General features: G+C 38.2%; 1 pseudogene; it reads right to left on the reverse strand.

Moving 5' to 3' along the window:
* Window positions 1-9,523: 9,523 nt before the first annotated feature.
* On the reverse strand, window positions 9,524-10,562 carry LOC120863827 (annotated as a pseudogene).
* Window positions 10,563-26,279: the final 15,717 nt, after the last annotated feature.

Raw genomic sequence — 26,279 nt, forward strand, 5'->3', positions numbered from 1 at the left:
AAAATGGGTGAATGTTAGGGCATTAAGCTAAGTAAAGTATGTCAGAGAGAAAAAGATACATGCTATATGATCTCACTATTTGGTCAAAAAAAAAAAAAAAAAAGCCCAAGCATATGGAGTTACAGAGCACATTGTTGACTGAGCCGGGATGTAGAAACTGAGCAAACATAGATGAATATTGTCAAAAAAGTACAAATTTCAGTTATAAAATGAATAAGTCATGGGGATATAATGTACAACATGGGACTATAATTAATATAATTGTACCTTATACTTTAATGTAGCCAGGAGAGGGAATCTTGCAAATTCTCATCATGTGAAAAAAATGTAACCATGTATGGTAATAACTGCTAACTTGATTTATTGTAGTGATTCAATTCAGTTCAGTTCAGTCGCTCAGTCGTGTCCAACTCTTTGCGACCCCATGAAACGCAGCACACCAGGCCTCCCTGTCCATCATCAACTCCCGGAGTTTACCAAACTCATGTCCATCGAGTCTGTATGCCATCCAGCCATCTCATCCTCGGTCGTCTCCTTCTCCTCCTGCCCCCAAACCCTCCCAGCATCAAGGTCTTTTCCAGTGAGTCAACCCTTTGCATGAGGTGGCCAAAGTATTGGAGTTTCAGCTTTAGCATCATTCTTTCCAAAGAAATCCCAGGGCTGATCTCCTTCAGAATGGACTGGTTGGATCTCCTTGCAGTCCAAGGGACTCTCAAGAGTCTTCACCAACACCACAGTTCAAAAGCATCAATTCTTCGGTGCTCAGCTTTCTTCACAGTCCAACTCTCATATCCATACATGACCACTGAAAAAACCGTACCCTTGACTAGGAGAGAAATAAAATAGAGGAGAGCAAAACAATATAAAAATCAACAAATGGTTCTTTGCAAAGATCCACAAGAATGACAAAACTTTAAATACATTGCTAAGAAAAAAGGCAGAAGATTCAACTACTCAAAATAAGAAATGAATGTTGTGAGCATTACTACTAAAATAATAGAAACAAAGAATTCAAAGAGAACACTATATACAATTGCACATCAGCAGATTAGATAATCCAGACAAAAGGGACAAATTCCTAAAATGTTCCATCCAAGACTGAATCAAGAAGAAATAGAAAATCTGAATAGACCTATAATTAGTAAGACGATTGAATCAGTAATCCAAAAATTCCAATAAAGAACAGCCTTGTGCTACGTAGTTTCACTGTTGCATTCTACTAAATATAATTAGCCAATAATCATCATTCTCAAATGCTTCTCAAAAATTGAAGAGAAGGAACTCTCTCTAACTCATTCCATGAGGCCAGTATTACTCTTCTACCAAAGCCAAAAGAAAACAATACAAAAAAAAAAAAACAATAGATGGATATACTCATGAATAATAATAGAAATATCTTCAGCACATACTAGCTAGCTGAATGCAGCAGCACATTAAATGGACTGTGAAAAATAACCAAATGAGATTTATTCCTGGAATCTAAAGATGGTCAGAATGATTACATTCTCTACACATGGACATCACCAGATGGTCGACACTGAAATCAGATTGATTATATTCTTTGCAGCCAAAGGTGGAGAAGCTCTATGCAGTCAGCAAAAACAAGACCTGGAGCTGACTGTGGCTCAGATCATGAATTCCTTATTGCCAAATTCAGACTGAAGTTGAAGAAAGTGGAGAAAACCACTAGACCATTCAGGTATGACCTAAATCAAATCCCTTATGACTATGCAGTGGAAGTGAGAAATAGATTTAAGGTACTAGATCTGATAGACAGAGTGCTTGATGAACTCTGGATGTAGGTTCATGACATTGTACAGGAGATAGGAATCAAGACCATCCTCAAGAATTAGAAATGCAACAAAGCAAAATAGCTGTCTGAGGAGGTCTTACAAATAGCTGTGAAAAGACGGGAACCAAAAAGCAAAGGAGAAAAGGAAAGATATACCCATCTGAATGCAGAGTTCCAAAGAATAGCAAGGAGAAATAAGAAAGCCTTCCACAGAGATCAATGCAAAGAAATAGAGGAAAACAATAGAATGAGAAAGACTAGAGATCTCTTCAAGAAAATTAGAGATACCAAGGGAACATTTCATGCAAAGATGGGCTAAATAAAGGACAGAAATGGTAGAGACCTAAGAGAAGCAGAAGATATTAAGAAGAGGTGACAAGAATACACAGAAGAACTGTACAAAAACGATCTTCATGACCAAGATAATCATGATGCTGTGATCACTCACCTAGAGCCAGACATCCTAGAATGTGAAGTCAAGTGGGCATTAGGAAGCATCACTACGAACAAAGCCAGTGGAGGTGATGGAATTCCAGTTGAGATATTTCTAATCCTGAAAGATGATGCTATGAAAGTGCTCCACTCAATATGCCAGCAAATATGGAAAACTCAGCAGTGGCCACAGGACTGGAAAAGGTCAGTTTTCATTCTGATTCCTAAGAAGGGCAATGCCAAAGAATGCTCAAGCTACTGCACAATTGCACTCATCTCACATGCTAGTAAAGTAATGCTCAAAATTTTCCAAGCCAGGCTTCAACAATATGTGAACCATGAACTTCCAGATGTTCAAGCTGGTTTTAGAAAAGGCAGAGGAACCAGATCAATTGCCAACATCCACTGGATCATCGAAAAAGCAAAAGAGCTCCAGGGGGGAAAACAAAACAAAACAAAACATCTATTTCTGCTTTATTGACTATGCCAAAGCCTTTGACTGCGTGGATCACAATAAACTGTGGAAAATTCTGAAAGAGATGGGAATACCAGACCACCTGACCTGCCTCTTGAGAAATCTGTATGCAAGTCAAGAAGCAACAGTTAGAACTAAACATGGAACAACAGACTGGTTCCAAATCAGAAAAGGACTACATCGTGACTGTATATTGTCACTTGCTTATTTAACTTATATGCAGAGTACATTATGAGGTACACTGGGCTAGAGGAAGCACAAGCTGGAATCAAGATTGCCAAGAGAAATATCTATAACCTCAGATATGCAGATGACACCACCCTTATGGCAGAAAGTGAAGAGGAACTCAAAAGCCTCTTGATGAAAGTAAAAGAGGAGAGTGAAAAAGTTGGCTTAAGTCTCAACATTCAGAAAACAAAGATCATGGCATCCGGTCCCATCACTTCATGACAAATAGATGGGAAACTGGAAATAGTGTCAGACTTTATTTTTGGGGGCTGCAAAATCACTGCAGATGGTGACTGCAGCCATGAAATAAAAAGACACTTACTCCTTGGAATAAAAGTTATGACCAACCTAGACAGCATATTAAAAAGCAGAGACATCACTTTGCCAACAAAGGTCAATCTGGTCAAGGCTATGTTCTTTCCAGTAGTCATGTATGGAAGTGAGAGTTGGACTATAAAGAAAGCTGAGCGCCAAAGAATTGATGCTTTTGAACTGTAGCACTGGAGAAGACTCTTGAGAGCCCCTTGGACTGCAAGGAGATCCAAAGAGTCTATCCTAAAGGAGATCAGTCCTGGGTGTTCATTGGAAGGACTGATGTTGAAGCTGAAACTCCAATACTTTGGCCACCTGATATGAAGAGCTGACTCACTGGAAAAGATTCTGATGCTGGGATAGATTGAAGGCTGGAGGAGAGGGGATAACAGAGCATAAGATGGTTGGATGGCATCACCGACTCAATGGACATGGGTTTGAGTAAACTCCAGGAGTTGGTGATGAACAGGGAAGCCTGGCGTGCCACAGTCCATGGGGTCACAAAGAGTCGGACACGACTGAGAGACTGAACTGAACTGAAAGATGGTCCAATGTACGGAAAGAAATAAATGTAATAGCTAAGAGTAAAACACTGATGCTTTTTCAGAGAATGATGCCTGCTTTTGCCAATTCTTCTCAACATAGTACAGGAGGACTCTGCTAGAGAAAATAGGCAAGAAAAAAGATATGAAAAAAATTCTATATTAAAAAAGAAGCAAAAATCATCCTTCTTCACAAATGAAATGGTGTAATGTGTAGAAACCCTCAGAATACACACAGACACACAGACACAGAAGAACAAATGCACACATTTGGACTCACTAGGGAAATTCAGCAAAGTTGCACAATAAGAAATCAACACACCTAAGTTATTGTGCTTCTACATGCTCATGAAGAACAGTTCAAAAAAGAATAAAAATTTTTAGCAATAAACTCAAGTAGTGAGGCAAAACTGTACTATCATTCAATGAGGAAGGGATAGATTTTTTTCCAACAAATTACATTGAGTAAAGTGAAAAATGAAGGTAAGATAGGTATTTTTTAATTCATAATGAGATCCAAAACAGAGTCCTTTCCTTGGGATGAGAACAATCCCTGGGATGATCAGTCCTTTCAATTTGGCCAATGAAAGGGCAGTGTTTTGTTTTCTCTGGGATAGACATTCATCCTGGATACAGATTTCCATTTCCTGCCTGCAATGCTTCTAGGTGTATTACCAATCGTCGTGGTGTCCCACACACACTGCACAGGAAATGAAGTGTGACAGTGAGCAACTGCTCATGAAATTCACTGGTCCTTCCCTTTTCCAACCATCCTGAAGCAGGTGGCCCAACACAACAGTGGAATGGGGTTTTGAGGACAGAGAGTCTGTGTCCCCTGGGTGGAGATTCCTTGTAGGAATGGTGCACTGTTCTTTGGGGAGGTGCAAAATTTCTAAATCATCATCCTTTATAAGGCCCTGATTTCTCCCAAAACCAGGACTCAAGGGTCCAGGACACAAACAAGTTTGTCCCATTACAGACTTGGTTACCTTCTTTGTGACCATATATTATTTGTCCCTGTTCTCTCCACATACTGACCTCCATAAAGTCAGGAAATCTAGTTCACTTTTGTCCTGTTGTACCCCAGCAGCTAGCATATTGCCTGCTCTGTGTAAAAATCAAAGTTCTAATGAATGGGTAAACCAAATGTGGTACATCCACACGGTGGAATGTTTCCAGGCTTTCAAAGAAGGAAATTCAGATACATGCCACAATAAAGATGAACCTTAAGAATATTATGCTAAATGAAATAGGCTAGTCACAAAATAACAAATACAGATATCTTCATTTATGTGGCCTACCCAGAACAGTCGAGTATTTAGAGACAGAAAGCAGAATGGAGGCTTCCAGCATTTGGGGAATTTTATGGAAATAGAGAGCTGTTGTTTAATGGACATAGAATTTCAGTTTTGCACATTCTCAAGACTGGTTACACAACAATGTGAATATATTTAACACCACTGAACTGTACACTTAAAAATAATTAGCCTCCAAAAAAATAAATAAATAAAAATATCTCCATTTATATATTACCGAAATAATTATGATAATTATTTTACCATAATTTAAAACTCAACTTCCCCCAAGACTCTCCTTAATGTAGACCTGCTGATTGTCTGGAATCTCATCTCCTCTCTCTCTTGCCCTCTCTTGGCTCAGCCACACTAGCTTTTTCACTGCTAATTGAACATATCAAGCTCATTCCCATGCCAGGATCTTTGCCCATGCTGTTCACTCTGTCTAGAATAATTTTCATGCCCAAATCTGTCTTGCCAAAGTGGAGCACAACACAGATGTCATCTGCACAGAGGGGTACCCCAGACCTCTCGGTAAAGCTGCTTTTCCCATCTCTCTTTATTGATGCTCTTACTGCTTCTGAAATCACTTTATTTAAACCTTTATTCTCCTGTAAGGTGTCTGTTGTCGATGCTAGATGAGGGTAGCGGCACTGCCTGTCTTGTCTCTGTGATTCCTACTACCTGCCTCTGGGACTAAACCTCAGTGTCAACTGAATGAAAATATAAATGGAAAAGTGCTTCACAGATGAAAAACAGTTCACAAACTGACTGGGAGAAATGAAACTCAGTGGGTGCAGACTTTCTGCTCAGGGAGATGAAAAGTTTTGGAACCGTTGATGAGGGGGCTTCCCAGGTGTCTATAGTGGTAAAGAACCCACCTGCCAGTGCAGGAGATATGAGACCAGGTTCAATCTCTGAGTCGGGAAGATCCTCTGGAGGAGAGCACGACAACCACTTCAGTACTCTTGCCTGAAGCCAGATGCCATGATTTTAGTTTTTTTAATATTGATCTTTAAGCTGACTTTTTCACTCTTTTTTTTTCTTTTTATTTTTTTATTGAAGAATAATTGCTTTACAGAAGTTTTGTTTTCTGTCAAACCTCAACATGAATCAGCCACCAGTATACATATATCCCCTCCCTTTTGAACCTCCCTTCCATCTCCCCCTCCCACCCCTCTAGATTGATACAGAGCCCCTGTTGGAGTTTCCTGAGCCATACAGCAAATTCCCATTGGCTATCTATTTTACATATTGTAATGTAAGTTTCCATGTTACTCTTTCCATACATCTCACCCTCTCCTCCCCTCACCCCATGTCCATAAATCTGTTCTCTATGCCTGTTTCTCCATTGCTGCTCTGTAAATAAGTTCAATGCCATTCTTCTAGATACCATATATATGTGTTAGAATACAATATTTATCCTTTTCTTTCTGACACATTTCACTCTGTATAATAGGTTTTAGGTTCATCCACCACATCAGAATTGATCCAAATGTGTTCCTTTGTATGGCTGAGTAATATTCCTTTGCATATATGTACCACAACTTATTTATCCATTCATCTGTCAATGGACATCTAGGTTGCTTCCGTGTTCTAGCTATTGTAAATAGTGCTGCAATGAACATTAGGGTACATGAGTCTTTTTCAGTTTTGGTTTCCTCAGGGTATATGCCTGAGGAGTGGGATTGCTGGATCCTATGGTGGTCTTATTCCTAGCTTTTTAAGGAATCTCTATACCATTTTCCACAGTGGCTGTATCAATTTACATTCCCACCAATAGTGCAAGAGTGTTCCCTTTCCTCCACACCCTCTTCAGCATTTACTGTTTGTAGACTTTTTGATTATGGCCATTCTGACTTATTAACTTTTATGCAGAGTATATCATGAGAAACGCTGGGCTGGATGAAGCACAAGCTGGAATCAAGATTGCTGGGAGAAATATCAATAACCTCAGATATGCAGATAACACCACCTTTATGGCAGAAAGCAAAGAAGAACTAAAGAGCCTCTTGATGAAAGTAAAAGAGGAGAGTGAAAAAGTTGGCTTAAAGCTCAACATTCAGAAAACTAAGATCAAGGCATCTGGTCCCATCACTTCATGGCAAATAACTGGGGAAACAGTGACAGACTTTATTTTGGGGGGCTCCAAAATCACTGCAGATGGTGATTGCAGCCATGAAATTAAAAGACATTTGCTCCTTGGAAGTTATGACCAACCTAGACACCATATTAAAAAGCAGAGACATTACTTTGCCAACACAGGTCTGTCTAGTAAAGCCTATGGTTTTTACAGTAGTCATGTATGGAAGTGGGAGTTGGACTATAAAGAAAGCTGAATGCTGAAGAATTGATGCTTGTGAACTGCGGTGTTGGACAAGACTCTTGAGAGTCCCTTGGACTGCAAGGAGATCCAACCAGTCCATTCTAAAGGAAATCAGTCCTGAATATTTGTTGAAAGGACTGATGTTGAAGCTGAAACTCCAATACTTTGGCCACCTGATGCAAAAAAATGACTCAATTGAAAAGACCCTGATGTTGGGAAATACTGAAGGCGGGAGAAGAAGGGGATGACAGAAGATGAGATGGTTGGATGGCATCACCGACTCAATGGACATGAGTTTGAGTAAAGTCTGGGAATTGGTGATAGACAGGGAGGCCTGGCATGCTGCAGTCCAAGGGGCTGCAGAGGCGGACACAGCTGAACCACTGAACTGAAGTGACTGAGACCTGTGTTGGTATTAAAATCACTCATGACAGTTTTGTTGCATCCTATGAATTTTGGAAAGTTGTGCTCTCATTTTTATTCTTTTAACTATTTCCTGATTTCCTCTTTGATTTCTTCATTTACCCATTAGTTTGGGTTTTTATGGTGTTACTTAGTAATATGGGTTTCTCATTTTATTTCCTATAATTGATTTCTGGTTTCATACCTTTGTGCTCCAAAAATGCAAAAGCAATTTTCATACTTTTAAATATGAGGCTTGTTTATTGGGCTATCATGTGATCTACCCTGGAGTATATATTCCATGTGCACTATAAAAATGTGTGTCGTGTTGTTTTTCTGAATTGAATCTCCTGTATGTATTTATTAAGTGAAAGTGAAGTAGCTCAGTCATGTCAGACTCTTTGCGACCCCATGGACTGTAGCCTACCAGGCTTCTCCATCCCTGGGATTCTCCAGCCAAGAATGCTGGAGTGGGTTGCCATTTCCTTCTCCAAAAGATCTTCCCGACCCAGGGATTGAACCTGGGTCTCCCGCATTGTAGGCAGACGCTTTACCATCTGAGCCACCAGGAAAGTCCTGTATTTATTAAATACAACTATTCTAACATGTCATTCAAGACCACTGTTGATTTTCTGTCTAGATAATCAGTCCATTGATATAAATGGGATGTTAACATTTCCTGTTGTTCTTGTATTATTGTCAATATCTCCCTTTATATGTCAATATTTGCTTTATCCTTTAGTTTCTCTTATCTTAGGCACATATATACTAGCAAATATATATATATTAGTATATACTCTTCTTGTGTTGATTCCTTTCACATTATATAATACCCTTCTTTGTCTCATGTAATAAAGATAAATTTGTTTTAAAGTCTATTTTGTCTGATATGGATACTGTAACCCCTCTTTCTTATAATGTTCATATGCATAAAATATCTTCTTGCAGTCCCTTACATTTATCCTTTGTGAAAAATTTAGCTCTGAAGTTAGTCTCTTACATGAAGCATATATGTGCGTGCTCAGTCACTCACTTACGTCTAACTCTTTGCAACCCTACGGACTTTTTAGCCCACCAGGCATTTTTGTCCATGGAATTTTTCTGACAAGAATACTGGAGTGGGTTGCCATTTCCTTTTCCAGTTGATTTTCCAAACCCAGGGATCTAAGCCACATCTCTTACATTTCCTGCATTGGCAGGTGGATTCTTTACCACTGCACCACTTGAGAAGCCCCAGCATTTATATGGGTTTTGTTGTCTTATCCTGTTAGCCACCCTATGTCTCTTTACTGAATCATTTACTCCATTGGCACTTAAAGAAATTATTGATATACATATACGTAATTTAAAAAATTTTATTACTCATTTTCCAGTTTTTTGTATAATATATGTCATTTGACAAAAAATTATTTTTAAGTAATCCATGTTGCACCAATTAATAAAAATTTCCAAGTCTTTCTTCTCTAAGGCTGGAAGCAACTTTGTGAAAGTAGGAAAATACACAAATGAAAATGGAAAAGTAGGGAAATGGACAAAAGAAAATGAACAGAAAAAAAAATTCATTAGAGAGGAAAACTTCAACAGGTGAGTATACAAATCGTCTAAAGTGTTGAAGTCAAAGAAATGGAAATTTTAAGAAATTGATAGAAGGAGCAAATTCAACATTCAGAATCTGATCAAAGAATAGGAATTTCTTGTTTTAAGGTTTTGAGTCCCTCTTCAAGGACATGTCTTCAGACTCAGAATGACTTTCCTTTTCTCAACTACCATCTGAATGAATCCTTTCAGAGCCCTCTTTATGTCCTTATTTCTCAGACTGTAGATGAAGGGGTTCAGCATGGGTGTGACCACAGTGTACATCACCGAGGCTGTTGCACTTGAATGTGAGCTGTGGGTAGCAGCGGAGCTAAGGTACACTCCTAGGCTTGAACAATAATATAGGAAGACAACTAAAAGGTGAGACACACAGGTGGAGAATGCTTTGTATTTCCCCTGAGGTGATGAGATTCCACGTACAGAGAACACTATCTTAGAGTAAGAGTAAAGAATACCAGCCAGGGGGCCACCACCCAACAGCACTGCTGTAAATACATATTTATATCATTAAGGAAAGTGTCACAACAGGCAAGTAGTACAACCTGTTTGATTTCACAGAAAAAGTGGGGGATTTCTAAGTCTGTGCAGAAGGACAGCTGTAAGACCAGTAAGCTTTCTAACAAGGAAAGCAGGGCACTAATGATCCAGCACACCAGCACCAGCAGTCCACAGAGCCAGGAGTTCATGATGACTGTGTAGTGCAGGGGGTGGCAGATGGCCAAGAAGCGGTCATAGGCCATCACAGTCAAAAGAAAATCATCCAGTGCTGCAAACAGTATGTAAAAATACATCTGGGTGATGCACCCTCCATAGGATATAACTTTGCTCTGGATCTGTATGTTTATTAACATCTTTAGGATTGTTGTGGTAGTGAACCAGATGTCAACAAAGGACAAGTTGGAGATGAAGAAGTACATGGGAGTGTGAAGACGGGAGTCTGAACTGACAGCCAGGATGATGAGCAGATTTCCAAACACAGTGATCAGATACATGGAGAGGAACATTCCAAATATGAATGGTTGCAGTTCTGGTTCCACTGATAAACCCTGAAGAAGAAATCCTGAATTTTGTGTATCATTTCCTGGTTCCATGTGCTGGTGTTGATAACTAGAAATTAAAAAAAAAACACATATATGAATTTGCACAGATGGGTATTATTCATTTTAAATGCTACAATGTATAAAGTAAGTATATGTATTGAATATACTATATATACATACATTCATGTATTGTCTGAATCCTCACATTTAAGGGATGTTCTGTGATATCTCTGACTAGGAATTCTGTTAAAAAGAGAAGAAATATATAGTCTTGAGTGGGAAAAAAATATCTAAAGTTCTCAGGTGATCCTAGATTACAATGTGGAGAAATTTTTCAGACTTTCTCCCAAGGAATCATGCATTAAACAATTTTAATGAGAAATATTTTCATGCATTTGAGGAACATACGGTGAGTACTGGCCATTTTCTAGGTTTTAGATGCTGAGAAACAAAAGCCAAAAATATAAGGACAGTGAAAATATATAAGAAAATAAGTATCATACATCATGTGACATAGTGACATGTGAAGAAAGAAAAACAAGTATAAAAACAATGGACGAGGGCTTATTTATTACTGAGAGTTCAGTAAGATCTAAATATGATGACAAAATTACAAAGTTGATAATAGTTATTAATATATATGCATCTAAAATAGAGGAATTGGCATGTATAGTGCAATTATTGAGACCTAAATGGAGAAAAGTGACAGCAACACAATCAGAGTAGAGGATTTTATCACCCTGACCACAATGAATAGATCCCTGAAACCTAAAGTCAACAGGAAACAATAGCCTTATATGAAACATTGGATCTGAAGGACATGATACACTTTATACAGAGCGTTCCATCCAAATACACATTCTTCTCAGGCGCAAATGGAAGCTTCTCAAGAATAGACCATATGTTGGAAAACAGTACAAGTCTTAACAAATTTAGACAACTGAAATTATATCAAGCATTTCCTGATCATGGTGGTATGAAACTACAAAGCAACTATAAGGAAAAGCTGGAAAAATATATGCGCATGAAACAACATGCTACTTAACAGCAATTAGAATATTACAAATCAAAGGAGTAATAGTATTTATGCATACAAGTGAAAATATGATATACTTAAATCTTTTTGATAAAAGAAAAGTAGAAATAAGAGGGAATGTTACAGTAATTCCTACCTACTTCAAGAAACAAGAAAGATCTAAACAATCTAACTTTACATCTAAAGGAAATAGAAAAAGAAGAACAAAGAGCCCAAAGTCAGCAAAAGAAAGAACATAATAAAAGTCAGAACAGCAATACATGAAATGAAAATGATTAAGATGTTGGGGAAAAATCAATGATTTGGTTCGATCAAGCTGGTTCTTTGAAAAGAGAAACAAAGACAGACAAAACTTTACTAGATTCATTAAGAGAAAAGGGGGAAAAAAAAGAGTCTCTGATCAGTAAAATCAGAAATAGGGACTTCCCTAGTGGTCCAGTGGTAGAGACTTTCCTTCCTGTGCAGAGGGTATGGTTCAATGCTTCATCATGGAACTAAGATCCCATATGCCTTGTGGCCAAAAAAAACAAAACATAAAAACAGAAGCAATATTGTAACAAATTCAATAAAGACTTTAAAAATAGTCCACATCAAAAAAATCAGAAATAAAAGAACAGAAATAGCAATAAATACAATAGAAGTACAAAGAATTATGAGACTATTGTGAACAACTATAAGCCAACAAATTGGGCAAACTAGAAAAAATAAAATCTTAGACTCACACAACTATAGACTGAAGGTATACAAAATTTGAATAGACCAATTATTAGTACAGGTATTAAAGCAGTAATCAAAAAGCTCCCTAAAATGAAAAGTTTAGGATGACAATTTCAAGGGTGAATTCTACAAAACATTCAAAGATTTAATACTTATCCTCCCCAAATTCTTCCCAAAAAATTAAAGAAGACCATCCTTACTAATTTTATGAGGCCAAATTTACCCTTATGCAAAACCAGACCATGACAACAAGGAAAATAAGAAAATTATAGTCCACTATATCTGATAAATGTAGAGCCAAAAGTCTCAACAAAATATTAGTAACTGAATACAACAATACCTTAAAAGGACCACACACCATATCAAGTGAGGCTTGTTCCTGGGATGCAAGTATAATATAACATCTGAAAGGTAATCAACATGGGAAACCATGAGAAACTAGTGAAGAACAAATATTATATCATCAACTCACAGATGCAGAAAAGATGATGATCTTGAAAGGGTGTTCAAAAATTCAATACCCTTTTATGATAAAAACTCTAAATAAAGTGAATATAGAAGGAATGTACCTCAGCATAATAAATCTATGACAAACCCCCTGATAACATCAGAATCAATGCTAAAATACTAAGTGCTAGTTCCCTAAGGTCAGGGATGTGACAAAAATGCCCACTCTCCCCATCTTTATTCAGGATAGTCTTGGAGTCCTAATCAGAGCACTCAATCAATAAAATAAATAAAAGAGTTGAATTAGGAAGGAAAAAGTAAAACTATCACTATTTGCAGATAACATGATTTTGTATGTATAGAAAACCCTGAAACCATTAGAAATAATAAATATGGTGAAGTTAGAGGGTATAAAATCAACATATAAATTTTTGTTTTTATACACTAACTATGACCTAAAAGAAAAATAAATTAAGAATACCATCCTATTTAACATTGCAAAAAAAAATGTTATAAAAAATAACCTCAGAATAGACTAAATTCTTGAATATTAGACCTGAGAAACCATAAAACTTCTGGAAGAAAACACAGACTATCACCTCACATCCATTAGAATGGCTGTTAACAAAACAAAACAAGAAATAACAAGTATTGAAGAGGATGGGGAGAAAAGGGAAGCCTTATACACTATTGGTGGGAATGTAAATTGGTGGTGCCACTATAAAAAATAGTATGGAGGTTTCTCAAATTTTAAAAATAAAACTACCGCATCATTTAGTAATTCTACTTCTGGATATTTATGCCCCTCCCTCCAAGAAAACCCCTCAAACGCTAATTTGAAAAGATACATGCACGCCAATATTACCTACAGCATTATTTACAATAGCCAAGATATGGAAGCAACCTGAGTGTGTATTGACAGATGAATGGATAAAGAAGTTGTGGTATGTATCTACAATGGAATATTGCTTGGCTAAAATAAAAGAACTATTGACATTTTTTGACAAAGGTCCATCTAGACCTCGAGGGTATGATGGAAGAAAATAAGTCAGAGGCAAAAAAGACAGATACTATATGATTTCAGTCATGTGTGGTATATGAGAAAGGAAAAAAAAACATTAAATAAATGAACAAACCAATTCACATAAAAAGAAACACTTGGATATAGAGAACAGAATAGTTCCCAGAGGAGAGAAGAGGGAGAGGTAAAATGGATAAAGAAGGACAACTATGTGGTGATAGTTGGTAACTAATATTTTGATAGTGAATACAGTGTAGTAGAACTCAAAATATAATGTTGCATACGTGAAAACTACATAATGTTATAAACCAAGGTCACTTCAGTTAAAAAAGAATGTAGAAATAGCACACAGTTCCAACTGATAATTCTCTCAAGGACATGTCAACATGGAAATCTATATTTATATGCCCATTTGATGTCTAGTATTTAAGGAAACATAAAAAAGATTCAAAAATGGAAAGTGAGAGAAGAGATCTACACATCAGAGATAAAATGATCTAAAATGCTCAGGTAGTTTCTGAGAGATTATGATGAGAGGGACTTTTTTCTGCTTCTGGCAGCATTCCAAACCCTATCCCCTAAATGCATAGAATACCTAATAAAAGGATGGGAAAAACTCACAATTTATTCTCCAGAGAAACAAGGAACACTTTATAATGTTACAACATTTTACTGATTAAATATTCTGTTAGATAAATTCACTTAGGAAATAAATTATCAATTTACAACAGAAAATATACAAGGTAAAATAACCATTGAACATTTTTAAAGATGAAAGAAGAAAATATGAGAGATTTTTTAAATGGTATTATGTGCAAATTTGGGGCATCAGAAAACTGAGTTTTGAATCCTGGATCTATCACATGCTAATTGCTTTTCCATAAGAAGCCAACTGAACCACTGTAAGTGTTAATATTTTCTTTTCTTTCTTTATTTTTAAGCCTACAGCACCCAGTATTCCCAGGTGGTTTTCCATCATCCAAGTACTAACCAGTCCTAACCCTGCTTAGCTTCTGAGATCATAAGAGATCAGGTGCATTTTGTATGGTATTGCCATTGGCTAATAATTCTCTTTCAACTAGTAAGCAGAACAATATTTGACTTTCTGTTAAACTTTTTACACTCTCTCAGGAAGCTTAACCATAATAATGCTCCTGTGTATAACCTGACCCTGAACACTGCTATTTTGATTATGAGTATTAAATCTTTGACCAAAGGGTTTGGTGGTTTTGAGTTTACATATTTACCTAAATGATATATTAATGATCACTTATGTAAAACACATTCAGTATGCTAACATTATAAAATAAAGTTCCATTAAAAATATATATTGGGGGCTTCCCTCATGGCTCAGTGGTAAAGAATCTGCTTGCCAATGCAGGAGACAGTTTCAATCCCTGGTCTGGGAAGATACTCCACATGCCATGGAGCAACTAAACCTATGCATCACAACTACTGAGCCTGCACTCTAGAGCTCAGAAACCACAACTCCTGAGTCCACGCACCGCAACTACTGAAGCCTGCAGGCCCTGGAGCAAGGCGCTGCAACAAGAGAACTCACTGCTGTGAGAAGCCCTCTCACTCACAATTAGACAGTAGCTCCTGCTCATCACAACTAGAGAAAAGCCCACACAGCGACGAAGAACCAGCGCAGCCAAAAATAAACAAATAAACTTTTTAAATTATTAAATTTTTTTAAAAAATAAATAGTGAGCAGAGTAGTATCCATTGTCTGGAGGTGCTTGACATATTTATTCAATGTACATAAAAATCTCAAAATAGTTCCTTTCTGGCAATAAATGAGACGTGCCTGATTTTTTTCTTCTACCTTTCAAATGTCACCATTGCTTCTCCACCTCTAGATAGTGCAATAATTGTAAAGCTTGTTAGCAAAATACTTTTTTTCATATTAAGTACAATTTGTTTCCCATATGAATAACCAATTTTGGGGCGCTCCAAAATCACTGCAGATGGTGATTGAGGTCATAAAATTAAAAGACGCTCGCTCCTTGGAAAAAAAGCTATGACCCACCTAGACAGCATATTAAAAAGCAGAGACATTACTTTGCCAACAAAGGTCCGTCTAGTCAAGGCTATGGTTTTTCCAGTGGTCATGTATGGATGTGAGAGTTGGACTATAAAGAAAGCTGAATGCTGAAGAATTGATGCTTTTGAACTGTGGTGTTGGAGAAGACTCTTGAGAGTCCCTTGGACTGCAAAGAGATCCAACCAGTCAATCCTAAAGGAATTCAGTCCTGAATATTCATTGGAAGGACTGATGCTGGAGCTAAAGCTCCAATACTTTGGCCACCTGATGTGAAGAACTGACTCATTGGAAAAGACCGTGATGCTGGGAAAGATTGAAGGCAGGAGGAGAAGGGGAGGACAGAGGATGAGATGGCTAGATGGCATCACTGACTCAATGGACATGAGTTTGAGCAAGCTCTGGGAGTTGGTGATGGACAGGGAAGCCTGGAGTGCTGCAGTCCATGGGGTAGCAAAGAGTCGGACACAACTGAGCAACCAAACCGAACTGAACTGAGACAACTGTGAATTCTTTGCCTTGGGAGATGATGTTGTGAACTAATTCATCTCCCTTAGTCTGAGTCTTTCTAATAAACATACAAACATGTTCAATTTCATCCCATCAAATATTTAAAGAGTGACTTCAGTTCAGTGCACAAGTCTTCAAACTTAATACTCTAGTTTACAATTCCCCTTAACTGTAAACCTCCTCAACTGTGTTCTAATTTTACTGGAACCATTTTATGCTTCCTTTCCTTCTTTGTCCTCATAAAACTGAACTTCTTTCCCCGCTATTAGTTATAACAGTGACCCTCATATTTCTGAGTTGAAAAGACATTTCTTTTTTAGGTATATATATATATAAATCAATTGTAGATGAATTAGTCTACCTAACAAAGAAACATGACAATCTCTCATCTCAAGGCTTGGGTTGTTTGGATCTCAGGTGAACTTAGGTAAACATTTTCAGGTTCATTTCTCTCTGAACCTTTCTTCACATACCTACTGAGTTCTCATATGTACCTGGGTAACGTCTCTAACAGGACAATCTTTGTGCAGATGTCTGAATTACTCTGGGTAATTGATGATGGAAGTTGAAGCTCTGTTCCCAGGCCAGTAGGAAGGACTAAAACATTGGTTTCTGAGCCACAATAGGGACTCCAAATGTAACAACCAAGTCCTTCCAGTACCAGGGATTTACACACTGTGGAGCTGTAGTAGAAATAGTTATAGCTCCCTAGACTGCTCATTAGGCACTGTTTCCGTTGTTACTCCCACCTCTGAGCACATGAATTCCCTGTGGGAACACTGGTCTGAATACAAAGAAAATGATTCCTGTTCATTCTCTGTTCCCAGGAGATCAGATTGGAAGTCAGGTGAATCTAGTCTTTATTCTTCCTTCTCCATGAACTCTCCTGCATTCCACAAGTTTCACCTCTTTACAGCTTATTGAGAGAATTAATTCTTATGTAGATTGATAAGGAGTCTCGTACCCTCGAGGAGGAGAAAGGGGTTCGGAAGAGAAAAGGACAAATTTTTTTTCTACATTTCTGCCTCTTAGTCACACAAGACATTTTTTTCTTAAACTCTGAGTTGCTATGGCAACACACTACTTCTTCTAAGACTAACTTTCTTTAAGCCCAAAGCTATTGTTTACACAACAAAATACCTCCTCTTGCTCAAGGGTATGTTTTTTCTTAAGCTTCATACTAACTATTATATAACAATAATGTATCTTGCTTGAGAACATGTTTCTCCTTCTTAAGAACCTTCCGGGGTAAGGAGATACCCCTCGTCCAAGGTAAGGAGCAGCGACTGTGCTTTGCTGGAGCAGTCGTGAAGAGATAACCCACGCCCAAGGTAAGAGAAAACCAAGTAAGATGGTAGGTGTTGTAAGAGGGCATCAGAGGGCAGACACACTGAAACCATACTCACAGAAAACTAGTCAATCTAATCACACTAGGACCACAGCCTTGTCTAACACAATGAAACCAAGCCATGCCTGCGGGGCAACCCAAGACGGGCAGGTCATGGTGGAGAGGTCTGAGAGAATGTGGTCCACTGGAGAAGGGAATGACAAACCACTTCAGTATTCTTGCCTTGAGAACCCCATGAACAGTATGAAAAGGCAAAATGATAGGATACTGAAAGAGGAACTCCCCAGGTCATTAAGTGCCCAATATGCTACTGGAGATCAGTGGAAAAATAACTCCAGAAAGAATGAAGGGATGGTGCCAAAGCAAAAACAATACCCAGTTGTGGATGTGACTGGTGATAGAAGCAAGACCTGATGCTGTAAAGAGCAATATTGCATAGGAACCTGGAATGTCAGGTCCATGAACCAAGGCAAATTGGAAGTGGTCAAACAGGAGATGGCAAGGGTGAACATTGACATTGTAGGAATCAGCGAACTAAAATGGACTGGAATGGGTGAATTTAACTCAGATGACTATTATATCTACTACTGTGGGCAGGAATCCCTTAGAAGAAATGGAGTAGCCATCATGGTCAACAAAAGAGTCTGAAATGCAGTACTTGGATGCAATCTCAAAAACGACAGAATGATCTCTGTTTGTCTCCAAGGCAAACCCTTCAATACCACAGTTATCCAAGTCTATGCCCCAACCAGTAATGCTGAAGAAACTGAAGTTGAACGGTTTTATGAAGACCTACAAGACCTTTTAGAACTAACACCCAAAAAAGACGTCCTTTTCATTATAGGGGACTGGAATGCAAATTTAGGAAGTTAAGAAACACCTGGGGTAACAGGCAAATTTGGCCTTGGAATGCAGAATGAAGCAGGGCAAAGACTAATAGAGTTTTGCCAAGAAAATGCACTGGTCATAGCAAACACCTTCTTCCAACAACACAAGAGAAGACTCTACACATGGACATCACCAGATGGTCAACACCGAAATCAGACTGATTATATTCTTTGCAGCCAAAGATGGAGAAGCTCTATACAGTCAACAAAAACGAGACCAGGAGCTGACTGTGGCTCAGATCATGAATTCCTTATTACCAAATTCAGACTCAAATTGAAGAAAATAGGGAAAACCGCTAGACCATTCAGGTATGACCTAAATCAAATCCCTTATGATTATACAGTGGAAGTGGGAAATAGATTTAAGGGACTAGATCTCATAGATAGAGTGCCTGATGAACTATGGAATGAGGTTCGTGACATTGTACAGGAGACAGGGATCAAGACCATCCCCATGGAAAAGAAATGCAAAAAAGCAAAATGGCTGTCTGGGGAGGCCTTACAAATAGCTATGAAAAGAAGAGAGGTGAAAAGCAAAGGAGAAAAGGAAAGATATAAGCATCTGAATGCAGAGTTTCAAAGAATAGCAAGAAGAGATAAGAAAGCCTTCTTCAGCAATCAATGCAAAGAAATAGAGGAAAACAACAGAATAGGAAAGACTAGATAGCTCTTCAAGAAAACAGAGATACCAAGGGAACATTTCATGCAAAGATGGGCTCGATAAAGGACAGAAATGGTATGGAACTAACAGAAGCAGAAGATATTAAGAAGAGGTGGCAAGAATACACAGAAGAACTGCACAAAAAAGATCTTCATGACCCAGATAATCATGATGGTGTGATCACTAATCTAGAGCCAGACATCTTGGAATGTGAAGTCAAGTGGGCCTTAGAAGGCATTACTACAAACAAGGCTAGTGGAGGTGATGGAATTCCATTGAGCTGTTTCAAATCCTGAAAGATGATGCTGTGAAAGTGCTGCACTCAATTTGCCAGCAAATTTGGAAAACTCAGCAGTGGCCACAGGACTGAAAAAGGTCAATTTTCATTCCAATCCCAAAGAAAGGCAATGCCAAAGAATGCTCAAACTATCGCACAATTGCACTCATCTCACATGCTAGTAAAGTAATGCTGAAAATTCTCCAGGCCAGGCTTCAGCAATACGTGAACCGTGAACTCCCTGATGTTCAAGCTGGTTTTAGAAAAGGCAGAGGAATCAGAGATCAAACTGCCAACATCCACTGGATCATGGAAAAAGCAACAGATTTCCAGAAAAACATCTATTTCTGCTTTCTTGACTATGCCAAAGTCTTTGACTGTGTGGATCACAATCAATTGTGGAAAATTCTGAAAGAGATGAGAATACCAGACCACCTAACCTGCCTCTTGAGAAATCTGTATGCAGATCAGGAAGCAACAGTTAGAACTGGACATGGAACAACAGACTGGTTCCAAATAGGAAAAGGAGTACGTCAAGGCTGTATATTGTCACCCTGCTTATTTAACTGATATGCAGAGTACATCATGAGAAATGCTGGACTGGAAGAAACACAAGCTGGAATCAAGATTGCCGGGAGAAATATCAATAACCTCAGATATGCAGATGACACCACCCTTATGGCAGAAAGTGAAGAGGAGCTAAAAAGCCTCTTGATGAAAGTGAAAGAGGAGAGCAAAAAAGTTGGCTTAAAGCTCAACATTCAGAAAACGAAGATCATGGCATCCTGTCCCATCATTTCATGGGAAATAGATGGGGAAACTGTAGAAACAGTGTCAGACTTTATTTTGGGGGGCTTCAAAATCACTGCAGATGGTGACTGCAGCCATGAAATTAAAAGACGCTTACTCCTTGGAAGAAAAGTTATGACCAACCTAGATAGCATATTCAAAAGCAGAGACATTACTTTGCCGACTAAGATCCGTCTAGTCAAGGCTATGGTTTTTCCTGTGGTCATATATGGATGTGAGAGTTGGACTGTGAAGAAGGCTGAGCACCGAAGAATTGATGCTTTTGAACTGTGGTGTTGGAGACAACTCTTGAGAGTCCCTTGGACTGCAAGGAGATCCAACCAGTCCATTCTGAAGGAGATCAACCCTGGGATTTCTTTGGAAGGAATGATGCTAAAGCTGAAACTACAGTACTTTGGCCACCTCATGCGAAGAGTTGACTCATTGGAAAAGACTCTGATGCTGGGAGGGATTGTGTGCAGGAGGAGAAGGGGACGACCGAGGATGAGATGGCTGGATGGCATCATGGACTCGATGGACATGAGTCTGAATGAACTCCGGGAGATGGTGATGGACAGGGAGGTCTGGCGTGCTGTGATATATGGGGTCACAAAGAGTTGGACACGACTGAGCGACTGAACTGAACTGAAGAACCTTCTGACTAATTCTTTTATCTTAAGATGTATGTTGTAGGAGTGGATCTGGTAAGACCTTTCCAACCTTGAGACATTCTTGTGATCTATTGTTAGTAACCAATTGAAAAAACTATATAGCTCCCTTGCTAAAGACTAGTAATGGGGCACTCTCTGCCCTCTTATGAGGTCTGTGTTAGAAGCTTTCTCTATCTCTTTTTCACTGTAATAAATCTTTTGCCCTATGAAACTCTGAAGCCGCGTCTCTGGTCCCTTAGTGAAATTCTCTCCTTTGCCGATCACAAGTCTGACACAGTTCACTGTTAAGTTATCATTATCCCAAACTTGAGTTACTGTTTCTTCCATATCTGAGACTGATTACCTGTGTTTACTAGGTCCCATGTACTTCCAAAATATTGACTTGTGACAGGGATATCTCCCAATATCTCTAGAAAATTAGCATTCCTCTTCAACAAGAAACCTATGTGTACATAAATTAACCAAATATAAGACACCCAAGAGGTTAAAACAATAACAACAAAAAACTCTTTATCTTTTTAACAAATGGGGAAATGGGTATAAAAACACTGCGACCTCACTATAGAAAAGGAAAGGACTCCTAGAGACAATTTACAGTGGAGAAAATATGTATCTAAAAAACCCATAAGTACATTCAGCTTCACAGATAACAAAATAAATGGAAAGTAAACATATTATAAAATTTCCTTTCATGTGAACACCCACAATGAGATGTGTGTCTTGAGATGTGTGTCTCAAGAACTGTTGTTGCAAGAATACATTTTCAAGCATTCTTTGGACTGGGTTTTCCTCATTAATATGCAAACAGTCAAATATGCCTTGTCTTAAAGCTAAAAAGAAATTTCATCACTTCACTGTGTATCTCTTCTCAGTTAAAAGGATATTTCTCTTTTCCAGTTAATTGCAAATGTCCTTGAACTTATATTCTACTTTCACTGAAATCTCTGCACCCCTTCCATTCACTCTTCTAATCCAGCTTCCATTTAACTTTCAGCATTGACCCTGCATTGCAGAGTAAAATACTCCATTCTCTTTGGGCATCATAAATAAATATATTAGTTAATTAATGAGGCAATCAAATAAAAAGCCACAGTAATTTTCATGTTCCAGGTTAGGCAGGAATGGATCTCAAATGACCTCAGGTAAACGTTCTTGGATTTCATTTTCTCTGACCCAGTCCTATTGCATCTATGGGCTCTCGGACTCACCTGGTAAGCAGAGACTTGACTTTGTTGATAAAGGTCTGTATAGTCAAAGCTATGGCTTTTCCAGTAGTCATGTACGGAAGTGAGAGTTGGACCATAAAGAAGGCTGAGCACCAAAGAACTGATGCTTTCAAACTGTGGTGTTGGAGAAGACTTTTGAGAGTCCCTTGGGTTCCAAGGAGATCAAACCAGTTTCCTAAAGGAAATTAACCCTAAATATTCATTGGAAGGACTGATGCTGAAGTGCCAATACTTTGGCCACCTGATGTGAAGAACTGACTCATTGGAAGAGACCCTGATGCTAGATTGAAGATTGAAGGCAGAAGGAGAAGAGGACAACAGAGAACAAGATTGTTGTTTGGCATTACCGACTCAATGGGCATGAGTTTGAGCAAACTCTGGGAGATGGTGAAGGACAGGGAAGCCTGGTATGCTGCCGCCCATGGGGTCTGCAAAGAGTTCCACATGACTGTGCAACTGAATAAGAGCAACACACTTTTTATTAATCTCTTATATTTAAGGTTTACAAATTTTCCTTCCATATATTGTCTTTTCTCTTGCTGCTTTTATTCAAAATAGTATTGGAAGTTCTAGTCAGAGAAATAGTGCAAGGAAAAGATAAAATGTCTTTAAATTGGAAGGAAGAAGTAAAATTGTAACCAGGTGTAGATGACATAATTTTATGTTTAGAAAATGCTAGACACCATCAAAAGATTGTTAAACATAAATGAAGTCAACAACGTGCAGAACAGAAAATAGGTTACAAACCTGTTGCATTTCTATACATTAACTACAAACTATCAAAATAGAAATTAAGAAATAATCCCTTTTACAATTACATCAAAAAAATTAAATACCTAGGAATATATTTAACAGGGGAGGCATAATATCTGTACAATAAAATTATAAGATACTGTTGAAAGAAATTGAAGCAGACACAAATTGATGGAAAGATATACCCTGCTCATAGCTGAAAGAATGAATATATTTAACTGTCCATATTACCCAAAGAGCAATGAACAATATGAGATCTCTAGTCTGTCTGTTTATGTCTATGTACACATTGTATATGAGATATCTCTACTTCTAAAAAGTAATATCAAAATGAAGACCACAGAAAGTGAAAAGTGTGGCCACAATATCCTTTAGACCCCAGAGAAAATTGGCTAAGACAAAATTTCTTTTGCAATTACAAACCAGCTCTTTTTGCATGTGCAGTTAAAAACAACTAGCTTGTTCAAAACATGCCTAGAAAAAAAAAAAAACTTAACATTAACTCTTATGATGTCCTTGAGATACACAGCCCACCTTGTCTGAGATTTAAACATCCACCCAAAAAACAGAGGAAGTAGGTCTGGCTTACAGGTGACTGTTTTTGAATGGAAAAAGATACAGAAAGTTAAAAAAAAAAAAAGGCTTGTGAAAAGTGGAACCTGAAGAAAGAATTTTGTCCACAGTACAAGTTTTCTTGAGATGTTGAACTTTGCCTTTGAAATCTTCCATCGTTTCTTTGGCTAAGTGAATAACATTTAAATCAAACAGTCAAGGTTATGGGAGATCCAAGACAGCCACTTGGCTTTTCCCAGCCTCCTGACAAACCTCATTTTTATTTGATGGGATAAAGCCTTCCCTGATCGAGAGGTTAATGCCCTCACAATAAAAAAATCTTTTTACTCATGTTCAATCTACTATTGATATAACAAGATGAGGTCCCCTCATGTTATCAATCAATAATATCTGCCCTGGCCTTGGCCATAAATAAAAATTTTCCACTATTCAGTTCAGTTCAGTTCAGTCGCTCAGTCGTGTCCGACTCTTTGCAACCCCATGAATCACAGCACGCCAGGCCTCCCTGTCCATCCCTAACTCCTGGAGTTCACTCAAACTCACGTCCATTGAGTCTGTGATGCCATCCAGCCATCTCATCCACTGTCATCCCCAGTCCCTCCCAGCATCAAAGTCTTTTCCAGTGAGTCAACTCTTCTCATGAGGTGGCCAAAGTACTGGAGTTTCAGCTTTAGCATCATTCCTTCCAAAGAAATCCCAGGGCTGATCTCTTTCAGAATACTCAAGCTCAGTCACAGCAACAAACAAAATTTCAACCAAGGAATAAAACCTCCCACAATTATGGGATGGATTTATGTAGTTAACATTAGGCTACAGTAATTTAAATTTAAAGGCTCTTCTATACTGGGCACAATTAAATCATACTAAGGATAATCAGTCAGTAACACTAGAAAATAGTGTGGGTGCCTTATGGACAATACTAATATATAGTTTCCCTAAGAAATAAGGATTGGTATAGAACAAACTGAGTCAGATGACTTAGGTATATACTGGGATATACTGGGCTACTCCTAATGGAAGTTCTTAAGTTCTTACTTATGACTTTACTATTACTGCTAGCTACATTGTTTTGTATATTGCCTGTTTCATAAAGTGTTGCCCCTTACATTACCAAGCGTGTGACTGAGCCACTGATAAAATGATAGCATACAATTCATATGAGATCAATGATTGTAACAGGGTAACTCTAGATATGAGAAGAAACAGCAAAAGATAATATCTTTCTGGACCACAAGAGACCAGTAAGTACAAGTAGTCCAGAGAATTTTGAATACTCTTTTATGGCCTAGTCTAGTAACAACACATTGAGTGGCCTGTCAATGAAATCTTCACAAGACCTGGGAATGACCATTCCTGGCACCATGGGACAAAATGGTCATGTAATGCCCCCAAACCAAGGTCAGATTCATGACCTTGAAGGGGCTCTGCCAATTTGAAATTGGCACTTGCCAGTATCTTTACAAAGTTTAAATCATGGCCACTGAAGCTGCTCACCTTCAACACTCCCTGAAAGGAATTCAGGGTGGAAATTAGGAATGAGGCACTCTGTGCTCTGGAAAAACTGCCTGAAGAGGTCTTCAGATAGTTAGACACTTTTAGGAGATTTTTATGAGCCCTGATTCTTGCATCTTCTCATACCTAGAGAAATACTAACATTATTGACAGGGACAGTTGCTTTAGCTATTAAGGAAAAATTACAGTTAAAGTCAAAATAGAGTAGCTATGAAAATAAGTAGGTCACACAATGGTGTGATTTCAGGCAAGTCCTTGTATTGTTAAGAACTTGAGTTTTCTGAGCTGTGTCAGACTTAAGATGCCATCAGACATTCTAAAAACAAAACCTGCCAACAGCAGGTGACTACAACCTTATTTTTTAAAGGTTTTTTTCTTGTAACTGTTATATATTTTGACAATGAAATTGCTCTGGATCATATGTTGGGGGAAAAAGTGCATAATGACCAATAGCCACCTTAAGGGTTAAGACCTACTTAGACAAACCTAGATAACTGACTACCTGGCTACAAGTCTCCTCCTAAATTAAGACTCAGGCTTAAATCTTAGGCTTAACTGTTTCTATTTTGTCTATTAATGTTCAGGTTGCCATTCCTTCAATTACTTCTGAGTCCATTCCTTTGGAGAGGATGACCCAAGCACTGACCCTGCCTGGACCACAATCAAAATTGTCACCAAACATAACTTGGTTCTTATTCTCTCTTTGACCCCTAGTTACAACAACTCTTTTACTGATTTATAACCTCTGTTTTTTAAAAAAATATCTGTTAAGTTTTATCTCCCTCAGATGACAAAGGATTTACATCAAGATAATTATGATGCAGAAAGAAAACCCATGCCCCCAAAATATTACAGCTATTCCTCTGAACAGATCCTGCAGGAATAACCACAAAAGTCACCCTGGGGCCCCTTAACAAAACAGGGTGAAAGCTCTGTGACCCTAACTAAGTAGGGTCTATGAGCAGAAGACTGTCCATCTGTCCTTCATAACCTTAATTAAGATTTCTTGGGGTTCATGTCTCTAAAGGAATACAAGTAGGAGATAGATGGGCCACTGGGCTAAACAGCTGGTGATTGTCAAACAAAGCAAAACTGAAGTTTTGTCCTCAACCAGATAAGAAAAACACCTAATTCCCTTCCTCCATTGATATGGAGGGAATACACTGACAGGGGGGAATTTGTTGCAGTGAAAAGGGAAAAAGAGGAATGAGTTTTCCCCTTTCCTGAGAACAAAGAAGATAAAGAGAACAGTAAGCAGGCCTGAACATTCCTAGTTTTTTACTTACCTGCTCCTAACTCTGAAAGTCTGTAACTAAGCTTGCTTTTCTGCCCCTTAACTCTGCAGGAGCTACAATTCACATTTTCCC

Source organism: Oryx dammah, unplaced genomic scaffold (assembly GCF_014754425.2).
Source record: "Oryx dammah isolate SB20612 unplaced genomic scaffold, SCBI_Odam_1.1 HiC_scaffold_5, whole genome shotgun sequence".
In the NCBI taxonomy this organism is placed as follows: Eukaryota; Metazoa; Chordata; class Mammalia; order Artiodactyla; family Bovidae; genus Oryx; species Oryx dammah.